Raw genomic sequence first — 13,274 nt, 5'->3', positions numbered from 1 at the left:
AAAAACAACCTAAAATGTGCTGTGAGTAGAATTCATTCTTAGTAAATCATCTTTGCGCGCTCATTGCTCGAACAGAGACAGCCGGCAATACCTCTGAAACTCTAAGCAGTTCACACGGGCCTCTGTCGGTATGAAATCAATCAGAGCTTGGAGAAAATAGCTCCACTTTAACTAAGTTAATTGAAGGCGGTTTTACCCGACAAAAACGAAACTAATCATCAAAAGAAAACTGAGAGAGCAAAGGCTTTTTATGTAATGTAGTAGGCCGAGTAGCTACTCAACTCTACGCACCTCAGAGAAAAATCCAGCCACCGACACTGCGTCCCGATGGTGGCGAATTGACGTCCGGCCAGCAGATGATATATGCCTCGATCTAGACACCGGCACAGGAGAGAGAACCGACATGAATGACATCAGACCATCATGATAAAAGGGGTCAATTAACTTCGTTCGCCATTGACCGAGAAAATTGAACTTGAGGTGATACATGTCTCAGTTAAAAGCGACGTTTCGCGTTAGTTGAAAACACAATAAGATAGATAGATAGAAACTTTATTAAGAATGCCATCAGCCGACTAGCTGGGGGAAAACTCCCCTACTAATACGGGGACATAACAAAAACTGAAAAAAACAACCTAAAATGTGCTGTGAGTAGAATTCATTCTTAGTAAATCATCTTTGCGCGCTCATTGCTCGAACAGAGACAGCCGGCAATACCTCTGAAACTCTAAGCAGTTCACACGGGCCTCTGTCGGTATGAAATCAATCAGAGCTTGGAGAAAATAGCTCCACTTTAACTAAGTTAATTGAAGGCGGTTTTACCCGACAAAAACGAAACTAATCATCAAAAGAAAACTGAGAGAGCAAAGGCTTTTTATGTAATGTAGTAGGCCGAGTAGCTACTCAACTCTACGCACCTCAGAGAAAAATCCAGCCACCGACACTGCGTCCCGATGGTGGCGAATTGACGTCCGGCCAGCAGATGATATATGCCTCGATCTAGACACCGGCACAGGAGAGAGAACCGACATGAATGACATCAGACCATCATGATAAAAGGGGTCAATTAACTTCGTTCGCCATTGACCGAGAAAATTGAACTTGAGGTGATACATGTCTCAGTTAAAAGCGACGTTTCGCGTTAGTTGAAAACACAATAAGATAGATAGATAGAAACTTTATTAAGAATGCCATCAGCCGACTAGCTGGGGGAAAACTCCCCTACTAATACGGGGACATAACAAAAACTGAAAAAAAACAACCTAAAATGTGCTGTGAGTAGAATTCATTCTTAGTAAATCATCTTTGCGCGCTCATTGCTCGAACAGAGACAGCCGGCAATACCTCTGAAACTCTAAGCAGTTCACACGGGCCTCTGTCGGTATGAAATCAATCAGAGCTTGGAGAAAATAGCTCCACTTTAACTAAGTTAATTGAAGGCGGTTTTACCCGACAAAAACGAAACTAATCATCAAAAGAAAACTGAGAGAGCAAAGGCTTTTTATGTAATGTAGTAGGCCGAGTAGCTACTCAACTCTACGCACCTCAGAGAAAAATCCAGCCACCGACACTGCGTCCCGATGGTGGCGAATTGACGTCCGGCCAGCAGATGATATATGCCTCGATCTAGACACCGGCACAGGAGAGAGAACCGACATGAATGACATCAGACCATCATGATAAAAGGGGTCAATTAACTTCGTTCGCCATTGACCGAGAAAATTGAACTTGAGGTGATACATGTCTCAGTTAAAAGCGACGTTTCGCGTTAGTTGAAAACACAATAAGATAGATAGATAGAAACTTTATTAAGAATGCCATCAGCCGACTAGCTGGGGGAAAACTCCCCTACTAATACGGGGACATAACAAAAACTGAAAAAAAACAACCTAAAATGTGCTGTGAGTAGAATTCATTCTTAGTAAATCATCTTTGCGCGCTCATTGCTCGAACAGAGACAGCCGGCAATACCTCTGAAACTCTAAGCAGTTCACACGGGCCTCTGTCGGTATGAAATCAATCAGAGCTTGGAGAAAATAGCTCCACTTTAACTAAGTTAATTGAAGGCGGTTTTACCCGACAAAAACGAAACTAATCATCAAAAGAAAACTGAGAGAGCAAAGGCTTTTTATGTAATGTAGTAGGCCGAGTAGCTACTCAACTCTACGCACCTCAGAGAAAAATCCAGCCACCGACACTGCGTCCCGATGGTGGCGAATTGACGTCCGGCCAGCAGATGATATATGCCTCGATCTAGACACCGGCACAGGAGAGAGAACCGACATGAATGACATCAGACCATCATGATAAAAGGGGTCAATTAACTTCGTTCGCCATTGACCGAGAAAATTGAACTTGAGGTGATACATGTCTCAGTTAAAAGCGACGTTTCGCGTTAGTTGAAAACACAATAAGATAGATAGATAGAAACTTTATTAAGAATGCCATCAGCCGACTAGCTGGGGGAAAACTCCCCTACTAATACGGGGACATAACAAAAACTGAAAAAAAACAACCTAAAATGTGCTGTGAGTAGAATTCATTCTTAGTAAATCATCTTTGCGCGCTCATTGCTCGAACAGAGACAGCCGGCAATACCTCTGAAACTCTAAGCAGTTCACACGGGCCTCTGTCGGTATGAAATCAATCAGAGCTTGGAGAAAATAGCTCCACTTTAACTAAGTTAATTGAAGGCGGTTTTACCCGACAAAAACGAAACTAATCATCAAAAGAAAACTGAGAGAGCAAAGGCTTTTTATGTAATGTAGTAGGCCGAGTAGCTACTCAACTCTACGCACCTCAGAGAAAAATCCAGCCACCGACACTGCGTCCCGATGGTGGCGAATTGACGTCCGGCCAGCAGATGATATATGCCTCGATCTAGACACCGGCACAGGAGAGAGAACCGACATGAATGACATCAGACCATCATGATAAAAGGGGTCAATTAACTTCGTTCGCCATTGACCGAGAAAATTGAACTTGAGGTGATACATGTCTCAGTTAAAAGCGACGTTTCGCGTTAGTTGAAAACACAATAAGATAGATAGATAGAAACTTTATTAAGAATGCCATCAGCCGACTAGCTGGGGGAAAACTCCCCTACTAATACGGGGACATAACAAAAACTGAAAAAAACAACCTAAAATGTGCTGTGAGTAGAATTCATTCTTAGTAAATCATCTTTGCGCGCTCATTGCTCGAACAGAGACAGCCGGCAATACCTCTGAAACTCTAAGCAGTTCACACGGGCCTCTGTCGGTATGAAATCAATCAGAGCTTGGAGAAAATAGCTCCACTTTAACTAAGTTAATTGAAGGCGGTTTTACCCGACAAAAACGAAACTAATCATCAAACCGAGTAGCTACTCAACTCTACGCACCTCAGAGAAAAATCCAGCCACCGACACTGCGTCCCGATGGTGGCGAATTGACGTCCGGCCAGCAGATGATATATGCCTCGATCTAGACACCGGCACAGGAGAGAGAACCGACATGAATGACATCAGACCATCATGATAAAAGGGGTCAATTAACTTCGTTCGCCATTGACCGAGAAAATTGAACTTGAGGTGATACATGTCTCAGTTAAAAGCGACGTTTCGCGTTAGTTGAAAACACAATAAGATAGATAGATAGAAACTTTATTAAGAATGCCATCAGCCGAGTAGCTGGGGGAAAACTCCCCTACTAATACGGGGACATAACAAAAACTGAAAAAAACAACCTAAAATGTGCTGTGAGTAGAATTCATTCTTAGTAAATCATCTTTGCGCGCTCATTGCTCGAACAGAGACAGCCGGCAATACCTCTGAAACTCTAAGCAGTTCACACGGGCCTCTGTCGGTATGAAATCAATCAGAGCTTGGAGAAAATAGCTCCACTTTAACTAAGTTAATTGAAGGCGGTTTTACCCGACAAAAACGAAACTAATCATCAAACCGAGTAGCTACTCAACTCTACGCACCTCAGAGAAAAATCCAGCCACCGACACTGCGTCCCGATGGTGGCGAATTGACGTCCGGCCAGCAGATGATATATGCCTCGATCTAGACACCGGCACAGGAGAGAGAACCGACATGAATGACATCAGACCATCATGATAAAAGGGGTCAATTAACTTCGTTCGCCATTGACCGAGAAAATTGAACTTGAGGTGATACATGTCTCAGTTAAAAGCGACGTTTCGCGTTAGTTGAAAACACAATAAGATAGATAGATAGAAACTTTATTAAGAATGCCATCAGCCGACTAGCTGGGGGAAAACTCCCCTACTAATACGGGGACATAACAAAAACTGAAAAAAAACAACCTAAAATGTGCTGTGAGTAGAATTCATTCTTAGTAAATCATCTTTGCGCGCTCATTGCTCGAACAGAGACAGCCGGCAATACCTCTGAAACTCTAAGCAGTTCACACGGGCCTCTGTCGGTATGAAATCAATCAGAGCTTGGAGAAAATAGCTCCACTTTAACTAAGTTAATTGAAGGCGGTTTTACCCGACAAAAACGAAACTAATCATCAAAAGAAAACTGAGAGAGCAAAGGCTTTTTATGTAATGTAGTAGGCCGAGTAGCTACTCAACTCTACGCACCTCAGAGAAAAATCCAGCCACCGACACTGCGTCCCGATGGTGGCGAATTGACGTCCGGCCAGCAGATGATATATGCCTCGATCTAGACACCGGCACAGGAGAGAGAACCGACATGAATGACATCAGACCATCATGATAAAAGGGGTCAATTAACTTCGTTCGCCATTGACCGAGAAAATTGAACTTGAGGTGATACATGTCTCAGTTAAAAGCGACGTTTCGCGTTAGTTGAAAACACAATAAGATAGATAGATAGAAACTTTATTAAGAATGCCATCAGCCGACTAGCTGGGGGAAAACTCCCCTACTAATACGGGGACATAACAAAAACTGAAAAAAACAACCTAAAATGTGCTGTGAGTAGAATTCATTCTTAGTAAATCATCTTTGCGCGCTCATTGCTCGAACAGAGACAGCCGGCAATACCTCTGAAACTCTAAGCAGTTCACACGGGCCTCTGTCGGTATGAAATCAATCAGAGCTTGGAGAAAATAGCTCCACTTTAACTAAGTTAATTGAAGGCGGTTTTACCCGACAAAAACGAAACTAATCATCAAAAGAAAACTGAGAGAGCAAAGGCTTTTTATGTAATGTAGTAGGCCGAGTAGCTACTCAACTCTACGCACCTCAGAGAAAAATCCAGCCACCGACACTGCGTCCCGATGGTGGCGAATTGACGTCCGGCCAGCAGATGATATATGCCTCGATCTAGACACCGGCACAGGAGAGAGAACCGACATGAATGACATCAGACCATCATGATAAAAGGGGTCAATTAACTTCGTTCGCCATTGACCGAGAAAATTGAACTTGAGGTGATACATGTCTCAGTTAAAAGCGACGTTTCGCGTTAGTTGAAAACACAATAAGATAGATAGATAGAAACTTTATTAAGAATGCCATCAGCCGACTAGCTGGGGGAAAACTCCCCTACTAATACGGGGACATAACAAAAACTGAAAAAAAACAACCTAAAATGTGCTGTGAGTAGAATTCATTCTTAGTAAATCATCTTTGCGCGCTCATTGCTCGAACAGAGACAGCCGGCAATACCTCTGAAACTCTAAGCAGTTCACACGGGCCTCTGTCGGTATGAAATCAATCAGAGCTTGGAGAAAATAGCTCCACTTTAACTAAGTTAATTGAAGGCGGTTTTACCCGACAAAAACGAAACTAATCATCAAAAGAAAACTGAGAGAGCAAAGGCTTTTTATGTAATGTAGTAGGCCGAGTAGCTACTCAACTCTACGCACCTCAGAGAAAAATCCAGCCACCGACACTGCGTCCCGATGGTGGCGAATTGACGTCCGGCCAGCAGATGATATATGCCTCGATCTAGACACCGGCACAGGAGAGAGAACCGACATGAATGACATCAGACCATCATGATAAAAGGGGTCAATTAACTTCGTTCGCCATTGACCGAGAAAATTGAACTTGAGGTGATACATGTCTCAGTTAAAAGCGACGTTTCGCGTTAGTTGAAAACACAATAAGATAGATAGATAGAAACTTTATTAAGAATGCCATCAGCCGACTAGCTGGGGGAAAACTCCCCTACTAATACGGGGACATAACAAAAACTGAAAAAAAACAACCTAAAATGTGCTGTGAGTAGAATTCATTCTTAGTAAATCATCTTTGCGCGCTCATTGCTCGAACAGAGACAGCCGGCAATACCTCTGAAACTCTAAGCAGTTCACACGGGCCTCTGTCGGTATGAAATCAATCAGAGCTTGGAGAAAATAGCTCCACTTTAACTAAGTTAATTGAAGGCGGTTTTACCCGACAAAAACGAAACTAATCATCAAAAGAAAACTGAGAGAGCAAAGGCTTTTTATGTAATGTAGTAGGCCGAGTAGCTACTCAACTCTACGCACCTCAGAGAAAAATCCAGCCACCGACACTGCGTCCCGATGGTGGCGAATTGACGTCCGGCCAGCAGATGATATATGCCTCGATCTAGACACCGGCACAGGAGAGAGAACCGACATGAATGACATCAGACCATCATGATAAAAGGGGTCAATTAACTTCGTTCGCCATTGACCGAGAAAATTGAACTTGAGGTGATACATGTCTCAGTTAAAAGCGACGTTTCGCGTTAGTTGAAAACACAATAAGATAGATAGATAGAAACTTTATTAAGAATGCCATCAGCCGACTAGCTGGGGGAAAACTCCCCTACTAATACGGGGACATAACAAAAACTGAAAAAAAACAACCTAAAATGTGCTGTGAGTAGAATTCATTCTTAGTAAATCATCTTTGCGCGCTCATTGCTCGAACAGAGACAGCCGGCAATACCTCTGAAACTCTAAGCAGTTCACACGGGCCTCTGTCGGTATGAAATCAATCAGAGCTTGGAGAAAATAGCTCCACTTTAACTAAGTTAATTGAAGGCGGTTTTACCCGACAAAAACGAAACTAATCATCAAAAGAAAACTGAGAGAGCAAAGGCTTTTTATGTAATGTAGTAGGCCGAGTAGCTACTCAACTCTACGCACCTCAGAGAAAAATCCAGCCACCGACACTGCGTCCCGATGGTGGCGAATTGACGTCCGGCCAGCAGATGATATATGCCTCGATCTAGACACCGGCACAGGAGAGAGAACCGACATGAATGACATCAGACCATCATGATAAAAGGGGTCAATTAACTTCGTTCGCCATTGACCGAGAAAATTGAACTTGAGGTGATACATGTCTCAGTTAAAAGCGACGTTTCGCGTTAGTTGAAAACACAATAAGATAGATAGATAGAAACTTTATTAAGAATGCCATCAGCCGACTAGCTGGGGGAAAACTCCCCTACTAATACGGGGACATAACAAAAACTGAAAAAAACAACCTAAAATGTGCTGTGAGTAGAATTCATTCTTAGTAAATCATCTTTGCGCGCTCATTGCTCGAACAGAGACAGCCGGCAATACCTCTGAAACTCTAAGCAGTTCACACGGGCCTCTGTCGGTATGAAATCAATCAGAGCTTGGAGAAAATAGCTCCACTTTAACTAAGTTAATTGAAGGCGGTTTTACCCGACAAAAACGAAACTAATCATCAAAAGAAAACTGAGAGAGCAAAGGCTTTTTATGTAATGTAGTAGGCCGAGTAGCTACTCAACTCTACGCACCTCAGAGAAAAATCCAGCCACCGACACTGCGTCCCGATGGTGGCGAATTGACGTCCGGCCAGCAGATGATATATGCCTCGATCTAGACACCGGCACAGGAGAGAGAACCGACATGAATGACATCAGACCATCATGATAAAAGGGGTCAATTAACTTCGTTCGCCATTGACCGAGAAAATTGAACTTGAGGTGATACATGTCTCAGTTAAAAGCGACGTTTCGCGTTAGTTGAAAACACAATAAGATAGATAGATAGAAACTTTATTAAGAATGCCATCAGCCGACTAGCTGGGGGAAAACTCCCCTACTAATACGGGGACATAACAAAAACTGAAAAAAACAACCTAAAATGTGCTGTGAGTAGAATTCATTCTTAGTAAATCATCTTTGCGCGCTCATTGCTCGAACAGAGACAGCCGGCAATACCTCTGAAACTCTAAGCAGTTCACACGGGCCTCTGTCGGTATGAAATCAATCAGAGCTTGGAGAAAATAGCTCCACTTTAACTAAGTTAATTGAAGGCGGTTTTACCCGACAAAAACGAAACTAATCATCAAACCGAGTAGCTACTCAACTCTACGCACCTCAGAGAAAAATCCAGCCACCGACACTGCGTCCCGATGGTGGCGAATTGACGTCCGGCCAGCAGATGATATATGCCTCGATCTAGACACCGGCACAGGAGAGAGAACCGACATGAATGACATCAGACCATCATGATAAAAGGGGTCAATTAACTTCGTTCGCCATTGACCGAGAAAATTGAACTTGAGGTGATACATGTCTCAGTTAAAAGCGACGTTTCGCGTTAGTTGAAAACACAATAAGATAGATAGATAGAAACTTTATTAAGAATGCCATCAGCCGACTAGCTGGGGGAAAACTCCCCTACTAATACGGGGACATAACAAAAACTGAAAAAAACAACCTAAAATGTGCTGTGAGTAGAATTCATTCTTAGTAAATCATCTTTGCGCGCTCATTGCTCGAACAGAGACAGCCGGCAATACCTCTGAAACTCTAAGCAGTTCACACGGGCCTCTGTCGGTATGAAATCAATCAGAGCTTGGAGAAAATAGCTCCACTTTAACTAAGTTAATTGAAGGCGGTTTTACCCGACAAAAACGAAACTAATCATCAAACCGAGTAGCTACTCAACTCTACGCACCTCAGAGAAAAATCCAGCCACCGACACTGCGTCCCGATGGTGGCGAATTGACGTCCGGCCAGCAGATGATATATGCCTCGATCTAGACACCGGCACAGGAGAGAGAACCGACATGAATGACATCAGACCATCATGATAAAAGGGGTCAATTAACTTCGTTCGCCATTGACCGAGAAAATTGAACTTGAGGTGATACATGTCTCAGTTAAAAGCGACGTTTCGCGTTAGTTGAAAACACAATAAGATAGATAGATAGAAACTTTATTAAGAATGCCATCAGCCGACTAGCTGGGGGAAAACTCCCCTACTAATACGGGGACATAACAAAAACTGAAAAAAAACAACCTAAAATGTGCTGTGAGTAGAATTCATTCTTAGTAAATCATCTTTGCGCGCTCATTGCTCGAACAGAGACAGCCGGCAATACCTCTGAAACTCTAAGCAGTTCACACGGGCCTCTGTCGGTATGAAATCAATCAGAGCTTGGAGAAAATAGCTCCACTTTAACTAAGTTAATTGAAGGCGGTTTTACCCGACAAAAACGAAACTAATCATCAAAAGAAAACTGAGAGAGCAAAGGCTTTTTATGTAATGTAGTAGGCCGAGTAGCTACTCAACTCTACGCACCTCAGAGAAAAATCCAGCCACCGACACTGCGTCCCGATGGTGGCGAATTGACGTCCGGCCAGCAGATGATATATGCCTCGATCTAGACACCGGCACAGGAGAGAGAACCGACATGAATGACATCAGACCATCATGATAAAAGGGGTCAATTAACTTCGTTCGCCATTGACCGAGAAAATTGAACTTGAGGTGATACATGTCTCAGTTAAAAGCGACGTTTCGCGTTAGTTGAAAACACAATAAGATAGATAGATAGAAACTTTATTAAGAATGCCATCAGCCGACTAGCTGGGGGAAAACTCCCCTACTAATACGGGGACATAACAAAAACTGAAAAAAACAACCTAAAATGTGCTGTGAGTAGAATTCATTCTTAGTAAATCATCTTTGCGCGCTCATTGCTCGAACAGAGACAGCCGGCAATACCTCTGAAACTCTAAGCAGTTCACACGGGCCTCTGTCGGTATGAAATCAATCAGAGCTTGGAGAAAATAGCTCCACTTTAACTAAGTTAATTGAAGGCGGTTTTACCCGACAAAAACGAAACTAATCATCAAAAGAAAACTGAGAGAGCAAAGGCTTTTTATGTAATGTAGTAGGCCGAGTAGCTACTCAACTCTACGCACCTCAGAGAAAAATCCAGCCACCGACACTGCGTCCCGATGGTGGCGAATTGACGTCCGGCCAGCAGATGATATATGCCTCGATCTAGACACCGGCACAGGAGAGAGAACCGACATGAATGACATCAGACCATCATGATAAAAGGGGTCAATTAACTTCGTTCGCCATTGACCGAGAAAATTGAACTTGAGGTGATACATGTCTCAGTTAAAAGCGACGTTTCGCGTTAGTTGAAAACACAATAAGATAGATAGATAGAAACTTTATTAAGAATGCCATCAGCCGACTAGCTGGGGGAAAACTCCCCTACTAATACGGGGACATAACAAAAACTGAAAAAAAACAACCTAAAATGTGCTGTGAGTAGAATTCATTCTTAGTAAATCATCTTTGCGCGCTCATTGCTCGAACAGAGACAGCCGGCAATACCTCTGAAACTCTAAGCAGTTCACACGGGCCTCTGTCGGTATGAAATCAATCAGAGCTTGGAGAAAATAGCTCCACTTTAACTAAGTTAATTGAAGGCGGTTTTACCCGACAAAAACGAAACTAATCATCAAAAGAAAACTGAGAGAGCAAAGGCTTTTTATGTAATGTAGTAGGCCGAGTAGCTACTCAACTCTACGCACCTCAGAGAAAAATCCAGCCACCGACACTGCGTCCCGATGGTGGCGAATTGACGTCCGGCCAGCAGATGATATATGCCTCGATCTAGACACCGGCACAGGAGAGAGAACCGACATGAATGACATCAGACCATCATGATAAAAGGGGTCAATTAACTTCGTTCGCCATTGACCGAGAAAATTGAACTTGAGGTGATACATGTCTCAGTTAAAAGCGACGTTTCGCGTTAGTTGAAAACACAATAAGATAGATAGATAGAAACTTTATTAAGAATGCCATCAGCCGACTAGCTGGGGGAAAACTCCCCTACTAATACGGGGACATAACAAAAACTGAAAAAAAACAACCTAAAATGTGCTGTGAGTAGAATTCATTCTTAGTAAATCATCTTTGCGCGCTCATTGCTCGAACAGAGACAGCCGGCAATACCTCTGAAACTCTAAGCAGTTCACACGGGCCTCTGTCGGTATGAAATCAATCAGAGCTTGGAGAAAATAGCTCCACTTTAACTAAGTTAATTGAAGGCGGTTTTACCCGACAAAAACGAAACTAATCATCAAAAGAAAACTGAGAGAGCAAAGGCTTTTTATGTAATGTAGTAGGCCGAGTAGCTACTCAACTCTACGCACCTCAGAGAAAAATCCAGCCACCGACACTGCGTCCCGATGGTGGCGAATTGACGTCCGGCCAGCAGATGATATATGCCTCGATCTAGACACCGGCACAGGAGAGAGAACCGACATGAATGACATCAGACCATCATGATAAAAGGGGTCAATTAACTTCGTTCGCCATTGACCGAGAAAATTGAACTTGAGGTGATACATGTCTCAGTTAAAAGCGACGTTTCGCGTTAGTTGAAAACACAATAAGATAGATAGATAGAAACTTTATTAAGAATGCCATCAGCCGACTAGCTGGGGGAAAACTCCCCTACTAATACGGGGACATAACAAAAACTGAAAAAAAACAACCTAAAATGTGCTGTGAGTAGAATTCATTCTTAGTAAATCATCTTTGCGCGCTCATTGCTCGAACAGAGACAGCCGGCAATACCTCTGAAACTCTAAGCAGTTCACACGGGCCTCTGTCGGTATGAAATCAATCAGAGCTTGGAGAAAATAGCTCCACTTTAACTAAGTTAATTGAAGGCGGTTTTACCCGACAAAAACGAAACTAATCATCAAAAGAAAACTGAGAGAGCAAAGGCTTTTTATGTAATGTAGTAGGCCGAGTAGCTACTCAACTCTACGCACCTCAGAGAAAAATCCAGCCACCGACACTGCGTCCCGATGGTGGCGAATTGACGTCCGGCCAGCAGATGATATATGCCTCGATCTAGACACCGGCACAGGAGAGAGAACCGACATGAATGACATCAGACCATCATGATAAAAGGGGTCAATTAACTTCGTTCGCCATTGACCGAGAAAATTGAACTTGAGGTGATACATGTCTCAGTTAAAAGCGACGTTTCGCGTTAGTTGAAAACACAATAAGATAGATAGATAGAAACTTTATTAAGAATGCCATCAGCCGACTAGCTGGGGGAAAACTCCCCTACTAATACGGGGACATAACAAAAACTGAAAAAAACAACCTAAAATGTGCTGTGAGTAGAATTCATTCTTAGTAAATCATCTTTGCGCGCTCATTGCTCGAACAGAGACAGCCGGCAATACCTCTGAAACTCTAAGCAGTTCACACGGGCCTCTGTCGGTATGAAATCAATCAGAGCTTGGAGAAAATAGCTCCACTTTAACTAAGTTAATTGAAGGCGGTTTTACCCGACAAAAACGAAACTAATCATCAAAAGAAAACTGAGAGAGCAAAGGCTTTTTATGTAATGTAGTAGGCCGAGTAGCTACTCAACTCTACGCACCTCAGAGAAAAATCCAGCCACCGACACTGCGTCCCGATGGTGGCGAATTGACGTCCGGCCAGCAGATGATATATGCCTCGATCTAGACACCGGCACAGGAGAGAGAACCGACATGAATGACATCAGACCATCATGATAAAAGGGGTCAATTAACTTCGTTCGCCATTGACCGAGAAAATTGAACTTGAGGTGATACATGTCTCAGTTAAAAGCGACGTTTCGCGTTAGTTGAAAACACAATAAGATAGATAGATAGAAACTTTATTAAGAATGCCATCAGCCGACTAGCTGGGGGAAAACTCCCCTACTAATACGGGGACATAACAAAAACTGAAAAAAAACAACCTAAAATGTGCTGTGAGTAGAATTCATTCTTAGTAAATCATCTTTGCGCGCTCATTGCTCGAACAGAGACAGCCGGCAATACCTCTGAAACTCTAAGCAGTTCACACGGGCCTCTGTCGGTATGAAATCAATCAGAGCTTGGAGAAAATAGCTCCACTTTAACTAAGTTAATTGAAGGCGGTTTTACCCGACAAAAACGAAACTAATCATCAAAAGAAAACTGAGAGAGCAAAGGCTTTTTATGTAATGTAGTAGGCCGAGTAGCTACTCAACTC

Source organism: Orbicella franksi, unplaced genomic scaffold (assembly GCF_964199315.1).
Source record: "Orbicella franksi unplaced genomic scaffold, jaOrbFran1.1 SCAFFOLD_60, whole genome shotgun sequence".
Taxonomy (NCBI): Eukaryota; Metazoa; Cnidaria; class Anthozoa; order Scleractinia; family Merulinidae; genus Orbicella; species Orbicella franksi.
The sequence above is the reverse complement of the archived record's forward strand: the minus strand, read 5'-3'. Positions refer to the sequence as shown.